Consider the following 10,927-nt stretch of genomic DNA (forward strand, 5'->3'; position numbering starts at 1 on the left):
TTGTATATTTTTTTAATGCTTGATGGTTATGACATTACATAAAAGAACATGAAACAATAGTAAAAAAATACAGGCAGAGGTCTATGTATGAGATTCAGAAACTGGTAACAATGAGTCAAGACCCAGCACACTGGAAAACACTAATCAAAGAATGAAATACTAGAGAGGAAGCAGTGCGGGCCCAATAGGCATCGGCCTGATGCTTCCACTGCTACTGCACCTCAGTCCTGTTCATGTGGTCCACCTGACCTGGTCTGGCCCATCTGTGCTCTTCAGCCGAGATGCTGAAAATATTTGGGTGACAGCTGCCTGAAGGGTCTGCAGAAATTACAGAAGACATAAAACACTAATGCATTTGAGAAAGCGGTGAAGTTTGGGGGGAGGGAGAGAAAGCAACTCCTTTCCTGATCTGCAACTTGACTGGATGCTAAGAGGTGTGTGGACATGAATAGCCAGGGGTCTGACAGCAATGAAGAGGACCATGACCCAAATTGTGAGGAGGAGGAGGAGGAAGAGGATGAGGACTCTGGGGAGATAAAGGATTCTCATGTGGGAGTAGCCAGCGATGTGGAGCAGCAGGGGGCTGATGCCTTTGATCCTTAGGAGTACCAGTTCACTTGCTTGACATATAAGGACTCTGAGGGTGCCCTCAACGAGCACATGACCAGCTTAGCTTCTGTCCTAAAGGTATCTCATTCGGTTGCCAAACGGATATTAGTTAATTTCCACTGGCAATTCTCAGAGATATTGGTCAGATACAAGTCCAATTCTTCTCAACTGTTGTTGAGGCATGAGTTCAGCCCAATCCATCAAAACATGTCCCCACCACCCATCCCCCTCATCACTGTGCAGTGTGTATGCAATTTGTGTGGAAGGAAAACCTACTCTCTCTGGCCTGCCAGCACCAGTTTTGCCGCAGCTGCTGGGAGCAGCACTGTCCAGTACTTGTCAAGGATGGTGTGGGTGTGGGAGTTTCTTGTATGGCTCAGGACTGTCCACTCTACACAAGAAGACTTTGTGTTTCCATTTTTTTCCCAATGAAGAATTGAAAGACAAATATAGGCCTTACCTCTTCAACAATTACATGGAGAGTCATTACCAGCTCCAGCTGTGCCCTGGTGCAGACCGCCCCATGGTTATTCGGGTACAGGAGCTTAGAGCTCGCCAAGTGCAGTGTAATGGGTTCAATGAGGTCTTCTGTTTCAAGTGTCATCAGATGTATCATGCCCCCACAGACTGCACTACAATCCGGAAATGGCTCAGAAAGTTTGCAGATGACTCTGAAATGGCCAAGTACATTAGTGCTCAAACTAAAGATTGTCCCAATTGCAACATCTGCATTGAGAAGAATGAGGCTGCAATCATATTCGATGCTCCAAATGTAAACACGACTTCTGCTGGATGTGTCTAGGAGATTGGAAGACTCATGGCAGTGAGTACTATGAGTACAGTCAGTACAAAGAGAACAAACCAAAGAATCCTGACATTGTCAACCAGAGTCAGTAAGCCCAGGCCAGGGAGGCCCTCAAGAAGTGCTTATTCTATTTTGAGAGGTGGAAAAAACACAACAAAAGCTTATAGCTGAAGGCACAAACACACCAGCGGATTCATGAGAAGATTCAGGAGAGGGTGATGAACAATCTGGAAACTTGGATTGACTGGCAGTATCTACAGAATGCTGCCAAGCTCTTGGCCAAGTGTTGATATACCCTGCAGTATACCTAACCATATGCATGCTACATGGAGTCTGGCCCCAGGAAGATGCTGTTTGAATACCAGCAGGCTCCGCTAGAGGCTGAGATTGAGAACCTTCATGGAAAGTGGAGCATGTGGACAGCTATGACAGAGGGGACTTGGAGAACCAGATGCACATAGCAGAACAGCGGAGAAGAACCCTGTTGAAGGATTTCCATGACACCTAAATTGTGACATGGACATGCCAGGATGAGTTGTAGCTGCAAGGACTCCCGGCTGCCTTACTGCATGCTGTAGGCTCTGGCTTTCACAATTCCAGGCAACAGCGAGGGTCCCACTTCTGAGTGACACTGGCAACATACCTTTTATTTAATTTGTTTTCTTCTCATCTTTTTGCTTTTTGTTTCTACCAGGGTAGAGTTCATATTAAATTGGCTCTTTCCAGAAATTTTAATTCACCCAGATGGTTGTTGAGAGGGAGAGAATGTTTTGTTTGTTTGTTTTTATTTAGTGTTTTTGAATGGCTAGTAATTGTATTAGATCATTACAACTTATGTAATTTTCAAAGATTGCACAATATTTTTTTTTAAAAGGGCAAACCATAGGATAACACAGAGCCCTTTTAAAAAAATAAATTGGCATTGGAGTGTTTAAAAAATAAAATACTAGGTAAAAAAAAATAGGTAAAGAAATTTGTTAATCTTCAAAAGTAACACTGCGATATTGAGGTTATAATGTAGTTTTAGGAACTTCCTTGGAAACTACTAGTGACATTTCACTTGCTATCCATTCTTCCATGAAAGGAACTATCTTATCTTAAAGCATGTATACACATACATTTTTATACACATATTATTTTCAAAAGAGGCATTTTTAAAAAACACCTCTTTTAGCATTCCTGGGTTAGAGAACTGGCATCACAAATGTTCACTCAATTCTTGTCTCATTGTTCACTTTTTACTCCCTCTTTAGGTAAATTGCACATTTAGCAGTAAACAGAGGAGAAAATATGATACTGATGTGAAAGTGGTTCCTAATGACATGATTTGTTCACAGTCTCACTATTTTGTGAATAATAATGAAAGCTAATTTAAACTTAATGCAGGCAATTTCTTTGAATATCTACACCAGCAGCTTTACAAAGTCAATGGTCTCAAGGCTGAGGTAAGGATCTCTAGGACAATTTAGAAAGAGTTCTGCTCACTGAGCAAACAATAAGGAAAACAAAGTCTTTGGAAAGAATTACAGAACCACAAATGAAAGTTTTTAGTTTAATTTGTAATACATAGAAATTCTTCAAATTTCTATGTTTTTCAGTATCTAGATGCATGATGTATTTATCCCATTACCATATACTTAATATAAACTAAATAATATGTATTTTTTTACTATCATAAAAATTGGTATTTATGGGGGCTGGGATGTGGCTCAAGTGGTAGCACACTCGCCTGGCATGCGTGCGGCCCGGGTTCGATCCTCAGCACCACATACAAACAAAGATGTTGTGTCTGCCAAAAACTAAAAAATAAATATTAAAATTTCTCTCTCTCTCCCTCTCACTCTCTCTTAAAAAAATTGGTATTTATAATTAAAGATACATTTTATATTTGGTGTTTTTTATCATTGACTCTCTGAACACATAAAATATTACATCTTTTTATATTTTTGTAAATATCAATATGTGTGTGTGTGTGTGTGTGTATATATATATATATATATATATATATATATATATATATATTTTTTTTTTTTTTTTGCATTATCTTTCCCATTCTACGATTGACCTGAAGGGAATATGGACTGATGTTTTATACTGAAGGCTATTCTAACAAATAAAAATTCTCACATTATAGCAGTAATTTCTGGAAATGGAATGGCAGTCATTATTGCTTTGACTTTCCATAGGTCCCAACAAGAACACAGAAAAATAAAAATATGTTAGAAATACAGAATCATAAATAATTACCATCAAAATAATGGGACCAAGTGATGCACTGGCTGATTTGAACTCAAAAAAAATGTTTTTTTTTCTTTTCCAATACATTACCATATCATGCCCATTCCTACTTCAGCCTCCCTCATGACTTGAACATTCTCCACGCCATCCACCAGCATCATTGTGTCACAGTTTTTCCTCAAGATTTAATTGAATGCTTAATAGTTATCAAATATTTTAGGAGTGGTTGTGGATAATAATTACAAATAATGTAAACATGCATCCTCATCTAAGTTATATATAGAAATAGAGATAAATGGTTAAAAATGTTTAGCATAACAATAACTTAGTATTAAGTATTTTGGTAGGAAATTACAAAGTGTTGCAAGAGAAAATAATAGATTTGCAATTTAAAATTTTTTTAGAAGTGATGTTTAAATTTTCCTCATGTGTTGGAAAAGGAAAGAATATTGAGGCAGAGGGAATAGCAAATGTAAACATCCTGAGGTTAAAAAATACTTGAAATTATGCCAATGTGGTTTGAGCATAATCAGCAAAGCTAAGAATGACTTGGGATGTGGTTTTGAAAGTAAGCTCACTAAATCATTATAATGAAGAACACAGAGAGCCAAGGAAAGGAACACAGGTTTAACTCTAAGGGCAATGAAGAGTAGCATATGACCTGTGAATCACATAATCAAATTCATATTTAAAATTATTGAAATTATTGCTCAGTGACAAAGTTTGCTCTTATGGCCCATAGAGCAACAGCAGTAGTATTGACCCAGAGTTTGTGAGAAAGGCAGCATCTCTGTCACCATTACAGTCCTACGGAACAAAATGCGGTGTGAATTCTTTGCACATTAAAGTGTGAGAAGCACTGTTTAAAAAAAAATTATTAGAATTCACCGATCTTATGCCACTCAGACGAATCACTTTTTAATCTGCTGTACAAATCTTAATCTGTGGTTTCTCTCACTGTACTCATGGTTTGTCACAACTGTTTTCATCAGCTTTTGCAATTTATTGGCCAAAACATCCAACAAGAACAAATTAGAGGAGGTGTTATGGTTTGGATCTGAGGTGTCCCCCAAAAGTTCATGTCTGAGATAATGGGAGAGGGTCTAGAGAAGGAATGACTGGGTTGGGAGAGTCTTAACCCAATCAGTGAGTTAAATACCCTGATGGGATAAGCTACGTGGTAGGTAGGTAGGGTGAGACTGAAGGAGGTGGGCATTGGGGACATGGCTTTAGGGTACACATTTTGTGTCTGGCAAATGGAGACTCTGCTTTTCTGATCATCATGTGAGTGGCTTCCCTTTTCAACACCCTTCCACCATGATGTTCTTCATCACCTGGAGTCCTGGGGAATGGAGCAGGCTGTCTCTGTACTGAGACTTCTGGAACCATGAGCCCTCAAATAAAATTTTCCTCCCCTATAATTGGTCTAATCAACTCTTTTAGTCAAATCAGCAAAAAAAGCTGACTAAAACAGGACATAAAATTTATTTGGGTCTCACTGTTTCAGAGGTCTCAGTACATAAACAGCCAACTCCATTACTCTGGATCAAGGCAAGGTGGTACTTCATGTCAGAAAGGCCAGGGGAAGAAAGCTGCTTAGTTCAACAAGGGCCAGGAAGCAGAGAAAGAGAGGGAGTGGGATGATACATCCTTCTATAGAAAGCCTCCAGTGACTCACCTCTTCCAACCACACCCCATCTGCCTACAATTACAACTCAAACTGGGATGGGTTAATTAGGTTTCAGCTCTCACAGTCAAATAACTTTACCTCTGAATATTCTAGCATTTACAGGAGATTTCCAGGGACAACTCATATCCAACTCATAGCAGTGTTATGTCATGTATCTCAAGTCATTTTCTTTCTTGTCTTTATCCTAATCTCCTGGAGTATGTTTTCAAATAATTGCCTCAGGGATGGGGATATAGCTCAGTTGGTAGAGTGCTTGCCTTGAATGCACAAAAGCTTTGGGTTTGATCCCCAGCACCACAAAAGAAAAAAAAAACAAAGAATTGTCTCAGAAGGAGTTCAGTGTATAAATCTTCAGAATTTTTTCACAATCAAGTTATAGGGTGACTTTAGAAGTCAAGATTTAAGGATGAGTTTTAATCAGACTATAATGACATATGCCTCTTGTTCTAGAATTTTTTTTTCATGAGTAGCATAATGGAAATATGAACCTTATCCACTGTAAAACATTTTTAATTTTTTAAAATTCCCTGCCTTCGCTCTGAAATCATTTAAAAATGTTTCTTTATATTTTGTCATTACCTGATGCCTTTAGAATTAAGATCTATTTTTCTCAGTATCAATTTGACGTTTTCTTTTCAATTTTATTTGTTTGTTTCTCTTCCCAGAAGGCTTATTTGTTGAATGTTGGACATATATATTTTTAGTTTCTTCATTAATTACTTTATTGTTTTTGTCTTTCTGTGAGGAACAAAGCAGACTCTTTTGTCCAGGAGGTGGTCTGATGCTAACAGATAGGCTTCAATCTTAGAAGCTGCCCTCTCTCTCAGAATTAGGCCTCATTATTCTCCCATGGACATAATCTTGCATACACCAATATAAGATAAGATCAATCTGAGACCATGATAAGGTGACACTTAAACAAGTTCAGCATACAATCTATGCTTTATGAAATATTCTATTCTCTCTCCTATCAAGAGTAATTGTTGCTTCCTTACAAAATATAGTATTAGTCTTGCTCATATTTTCCTTCTTTATGGAAAAATTTATTGAAATAATCATAGAACTTCAACTTCTTCCAAAAGCACCCAACTTGAAGTGAACCTCAGCTTTCATACACTCTTTCCAAAATTAACCAGGAAAAGACCAAATCCAATAAAATCTTTCTGATGTCCTCTTACTGAGATCTCCCATCCTGTTTTTTAACTGTAATAAGTACCCACCTCATTCACTTGCAAGTGGTTCTTAGAAGTCTTCAGCTGAGTGGTATTCACAGAAATAGTCTCTTAAAATGCACCACAGAGCCAAGAGTTATGGAAGAATGCCTATAATCCCAGTGTCTCAGGGGTGGAGGGTGGGGGCTTAGGTAATAGGATTGCAAGTTCAAAGTCAGTATCAGGAATTTAGAGGGGCCTTAAGCAACTTAGTGAGACCCTGTCTCTAAGTAAATAATACAAACAAACAAGGCTGGTGGGTGTTGCTCAGTGGTTACATGCTCCTGGGTTTAATCTCTAGTACCAATAAAATAAAAGAAAATGGAGTGTAAACATTTTAGTTTCACTTCATACATTATAAATTCAAACTAAAAGATGTCCATTAAATTAGAATTTTTAGATTTCATTATAAATTATTTTTACTACACACCTATTCAATGATAATGAGAATTCATTGTCAACCCAGAAATATATACCTTTTAAGTTTTTCCTCATGCTGCAGATATTGACAGATCACATATGGATTCCCATAAAAACACAAGTATTATTTTTCTTTTCCACAGTGTTCTTACTTCAAGGTTGTTGAATGTGTATACTACTCAAAATTGTCAGGAGGCAAATGACTCATTTTGAGGGATTTCCTCTATTGGTAGCAATGAATATTCAGCACTAAAAAAGTCTTGAATAAAGGGTCCTGAGAGATTCTGTAAGGTTACAGCACCTGGATAGAACTTCTTCCTTTTAAAGTAGGAATTGCAACTGATGACAGATAGAGAGGAGGTATGTATATATTAAGTTGTAGAAACTTGAGCTCAGGAGATGCTTTACATGCCATTGATTTCAACTAATTTATTGCATAGGTGGAAAACGTGTCAGTATGTGTTTATATTTGTGATGCATATATGTTTATATACATGTTTATATATATTTATATGTATACACACAAATATCCAGTATTAAAAATAGTTTTTATAAATTACTCAGAAAATACATTAATGGAAAATATCTCTCCTTATGGCCCTTTTAAATTTCCATAATTTATTCCTGTTATTGGGAATACTGTGAAACATTTTTAATCAGAATTTCAAAATATAATTTTATAAATTATAATACTTCTCTAATTAACAATATTAATTTGCCTTGTTTTTATTATTCAACATGTGACTCTAAGTTTCCAGTATTGATTAAATTTATTCTCCTTCAGATTTATTGCATAGAATAGTATTCAACTCTTAAAGGAGCAAGACAAATCTCTGGCTTAGTGATATATTATCTACTGCTGACTTTCTAATTGAATGTTTCAGTGGATGATCCTTTCTATTTAGGAGGATTTAATTTCATCCCTTCAATGATTAATTAGCAAGACTGTTGACATAAATCTCTAAGGAAGCAATATTTCTGTAAATCAAATTGTTTATATAAATGTACATTGTGGTAAAAGAATATTCTAACTATATTTGGGAAATTAAAAATGGAGGAGAATTAGAAATCAATAAGGTCTTATGCATTCATTAATGTTAATGAGAAATATTTTAACATCTATTAAATATGCTTTTATCTTTTTGTGATCAGAGCTCTAAAACTTCACATTTTATAGTACTGATTTTAAATTAATAAATTGCTATGTTAGTTTCTTAGCCTGAGAAAGGATGATCATTTGACCCAATTTAAAAATTATGCTTATAAATAAATAGTTTTCTCATTTTAGACAATAGTCATATATATGTAATTGTTGTGGTTTAAGTGCCCCTTTCAAAACTCCTGTTGAAATATGACGGTCACTGTAACTATATTACGGAATTTAACATTTTGGGGTATGGTGTAATCCCAGCAGCTTGGGAGGCTGGGGCAGGAGGACCGTAAGTTCAAGACCACTCTCAGCAACTTAGCAAGTTCTTGACTCAAAATAAATAATAATAATAATAATTGGGGATGGGGTTGTGGCTCAGTGATAGAGCACTTGCTTAGCATGCTTGAGGCACTGAGTTCGATTCTCAACACCACATACAAATAAATATAATAAATGTATAGTGGAGGTAGCTCAGTGGTGAAATGCTTATACTCAATACCAAAAAAGAAAAAAAAAAAGTGATACTTTTTTTTCTCTTTTTTTAGGTATCTTGAGTAGGTTATTTATGACCCCAGAGGATTCCTCATAAAAGCATGATTCTGGATGTATTTATTTTTCACTGCATCATGAGTGCTTCCATGCCCTTTGATCATGCTATGACATAGCAAAATAGGGTAACACATCTTGGACACCCAACCTCCACAACTTTCTATTATTTATAATTTTATCTCTAGTATTCTGTTATTCCAGCAGCAAATGAAATAGGGGAGCAATATACTATGTTTTAACTAACAAATGACTTGATTTAGTCAATGTCTAATTTGTGAATATCCATTCTTCATCCAACATTTGTGTAGGTGGTATGAATTTTTCATGAAAGAGGAAAGCAGTTTATGCCCTTGAATATCTTATAGTCTGATGTGAAAGAAAAGAGAGAGAGAGGTGGGGGGGGGGGGAACATAGGAACATACCTAATGTGGAAGAACTAAAATCAATTCTAAGAGTCAACTATCAGAGTGAGTTCAAAAGGATGAGTAGCAGTGCCCTGGTAAATTTTGGGGCAGAAAATTTCCAACAGAGAAAATTCTGTGACAGTTCATATTTTGCTAAAAAAAAAAAAAATCTAAACAACACATTCTAAACAGTTAAAAAGTGTTGTTTTGATGGAATGAATTTAGTGATGTGAAGAAAGGTAAGAAAGAATGCTAAAGATGAGGACATTCTCCAGAATGTGAAAGATGATGTAGAACAGGAAAAATTAAAGCCACTAAACCATTGTATAAACAGGTCTGACACAATCTGCTTTCTGGTTTTAAAGATCACACCAAGTATCGAATAAACTGCACATTGTAGTGGAATAAAGCAAGGTCTAGGGAGATGTATAGGAAAGAAATGATCGCGGAAGGAATAAGGATAAAAAGCAGTGGTTGGTTTCAAAATATATATTTTAAAAGTCTACCCATTACAATTGAATTGAAAATATTTGGGCAGTAGAATGCCATGTATAATCTGGAATCAGTGTTATTTTCAACATTTACTTTTTATTTATGTATTTTTTAAATTAATTTATTTATTTTTTATTTTGGGATTGAACCCAGGGCCTTGTGCATATGAGGCAAGCATTCTAACAACTGAGCTATATCCTCAGCCCTTGAGCTTTAGTATTAAACAACAGGGAAAATTATGCCAACACTTGAAGAAATGAGTGTAATGTGTAAAGAGAAGAATTATTTAAGGGTCATGTGGAGCCACCTATAGAAGAGTCTGTGAATGAGCATCTTGAGAAATGGAAACAAAAAGACAAGAGGGAGATGCTTATTGTACTAAAAATAACCAAGGAAGAGAAAAGTTCAGGAAAGTGTGTTCAGTAAAGGGTGGCAAATACTACAGAGAAAACAAGAAAGTTGCAGATCAGGAGCTAGCATTAAATTTAGTCACATAGATGTTTCAGAGATTTTTAGCAACATAATTGTATCCTTGAAGAAGTAGTCTCTGTATTGAGTTGGATGGACTGAAAAGGCATTGGATTATAAAAACATTTTTGGTGAAGTGAAATGTCAAACTTTTAAGAGTATATGGTAGATGGAGGTAGATATTATGTTAGTTTTTAATTAAAGAGATTTGAGCTTCCTTAAGTACTGATAAGGAGACCAATATAATTTAAAAAAAATACAATGAAATCAATAGCCAAAACTTGTCATTAACGATGTTGACATGAATCCTGAAGTACAAAGCACATGCAGAACAAGATGGTAAAAATAGTTATTAATTAGGAGTAGTGTAAGCTTACCATTGGGATGGGAAAGTAAGAGAGATATTACTCTTGTAGGGAGCTTGGGATATTCATAGAAGAAATTCTTTGCAAAACTTTTTTCCCTGTAAATTAGGAAGTAAACCTTTCACTACACATATGTAAGGAAGAGACTTAAGAAGCATAATGGAGCAATATGTAACATTGGCTATTTAAATTCACTTGAAAAGATAATTTTTCAAAAGCTAATATTATGTAATATAAGTCTGAATATGGAACAACTTGGATCATTGGTATCCTACTGGAAAGAATATAAAATGATATGACTGTTCTAGAAAATTTTTGAAGTTTATTTAAATCTAATTGTAAAAATACATGTCTGTATTATGTTCAATAATACAATTCCATGCCTGGAATTATTTATACAAGAGAAATAAAACATACACCCATAAAAAGACTTGTAAACAAAAGTTTAGAGCATATATATTAAAGTAACCAAACTAACATTACCTAAATGTACACTCATACAATGATAGATACAATTTATAATCAT

General features: G+C 35.6%; 1 pseudogene; it reads left to right on the forward strand.

Annotated features, from left to right (window-relative positions):
• The first annotated feature begins 842 nt into the window (after window positions 1-842).
• LOC143411694 (E3 ubiquitin-protein ligase ARIH2 pseudogene) lies at window positions 843-1,922 on the forward strand (annotated as a pseudogene).
• Window positions 1,923-10,927: the final 9,005 nt, after the last annotated feature.

This window comes from Callospermophilus lateralis, chromosome 12 (assembly GCF_048772815.1).
Source record: "Callospermophilus lateralis isolate mCalLat2 chromosome 12, mCalLat2.hap1, whole genome shotgun sequence".
Taxonomy (NCBI): domain Eukaryota; kingdom Metazoa; phylum Chordata; class Mammalia; order Rodentia; family Sciuridae; genus Callospermophilus; species Callospermophilus lateralis.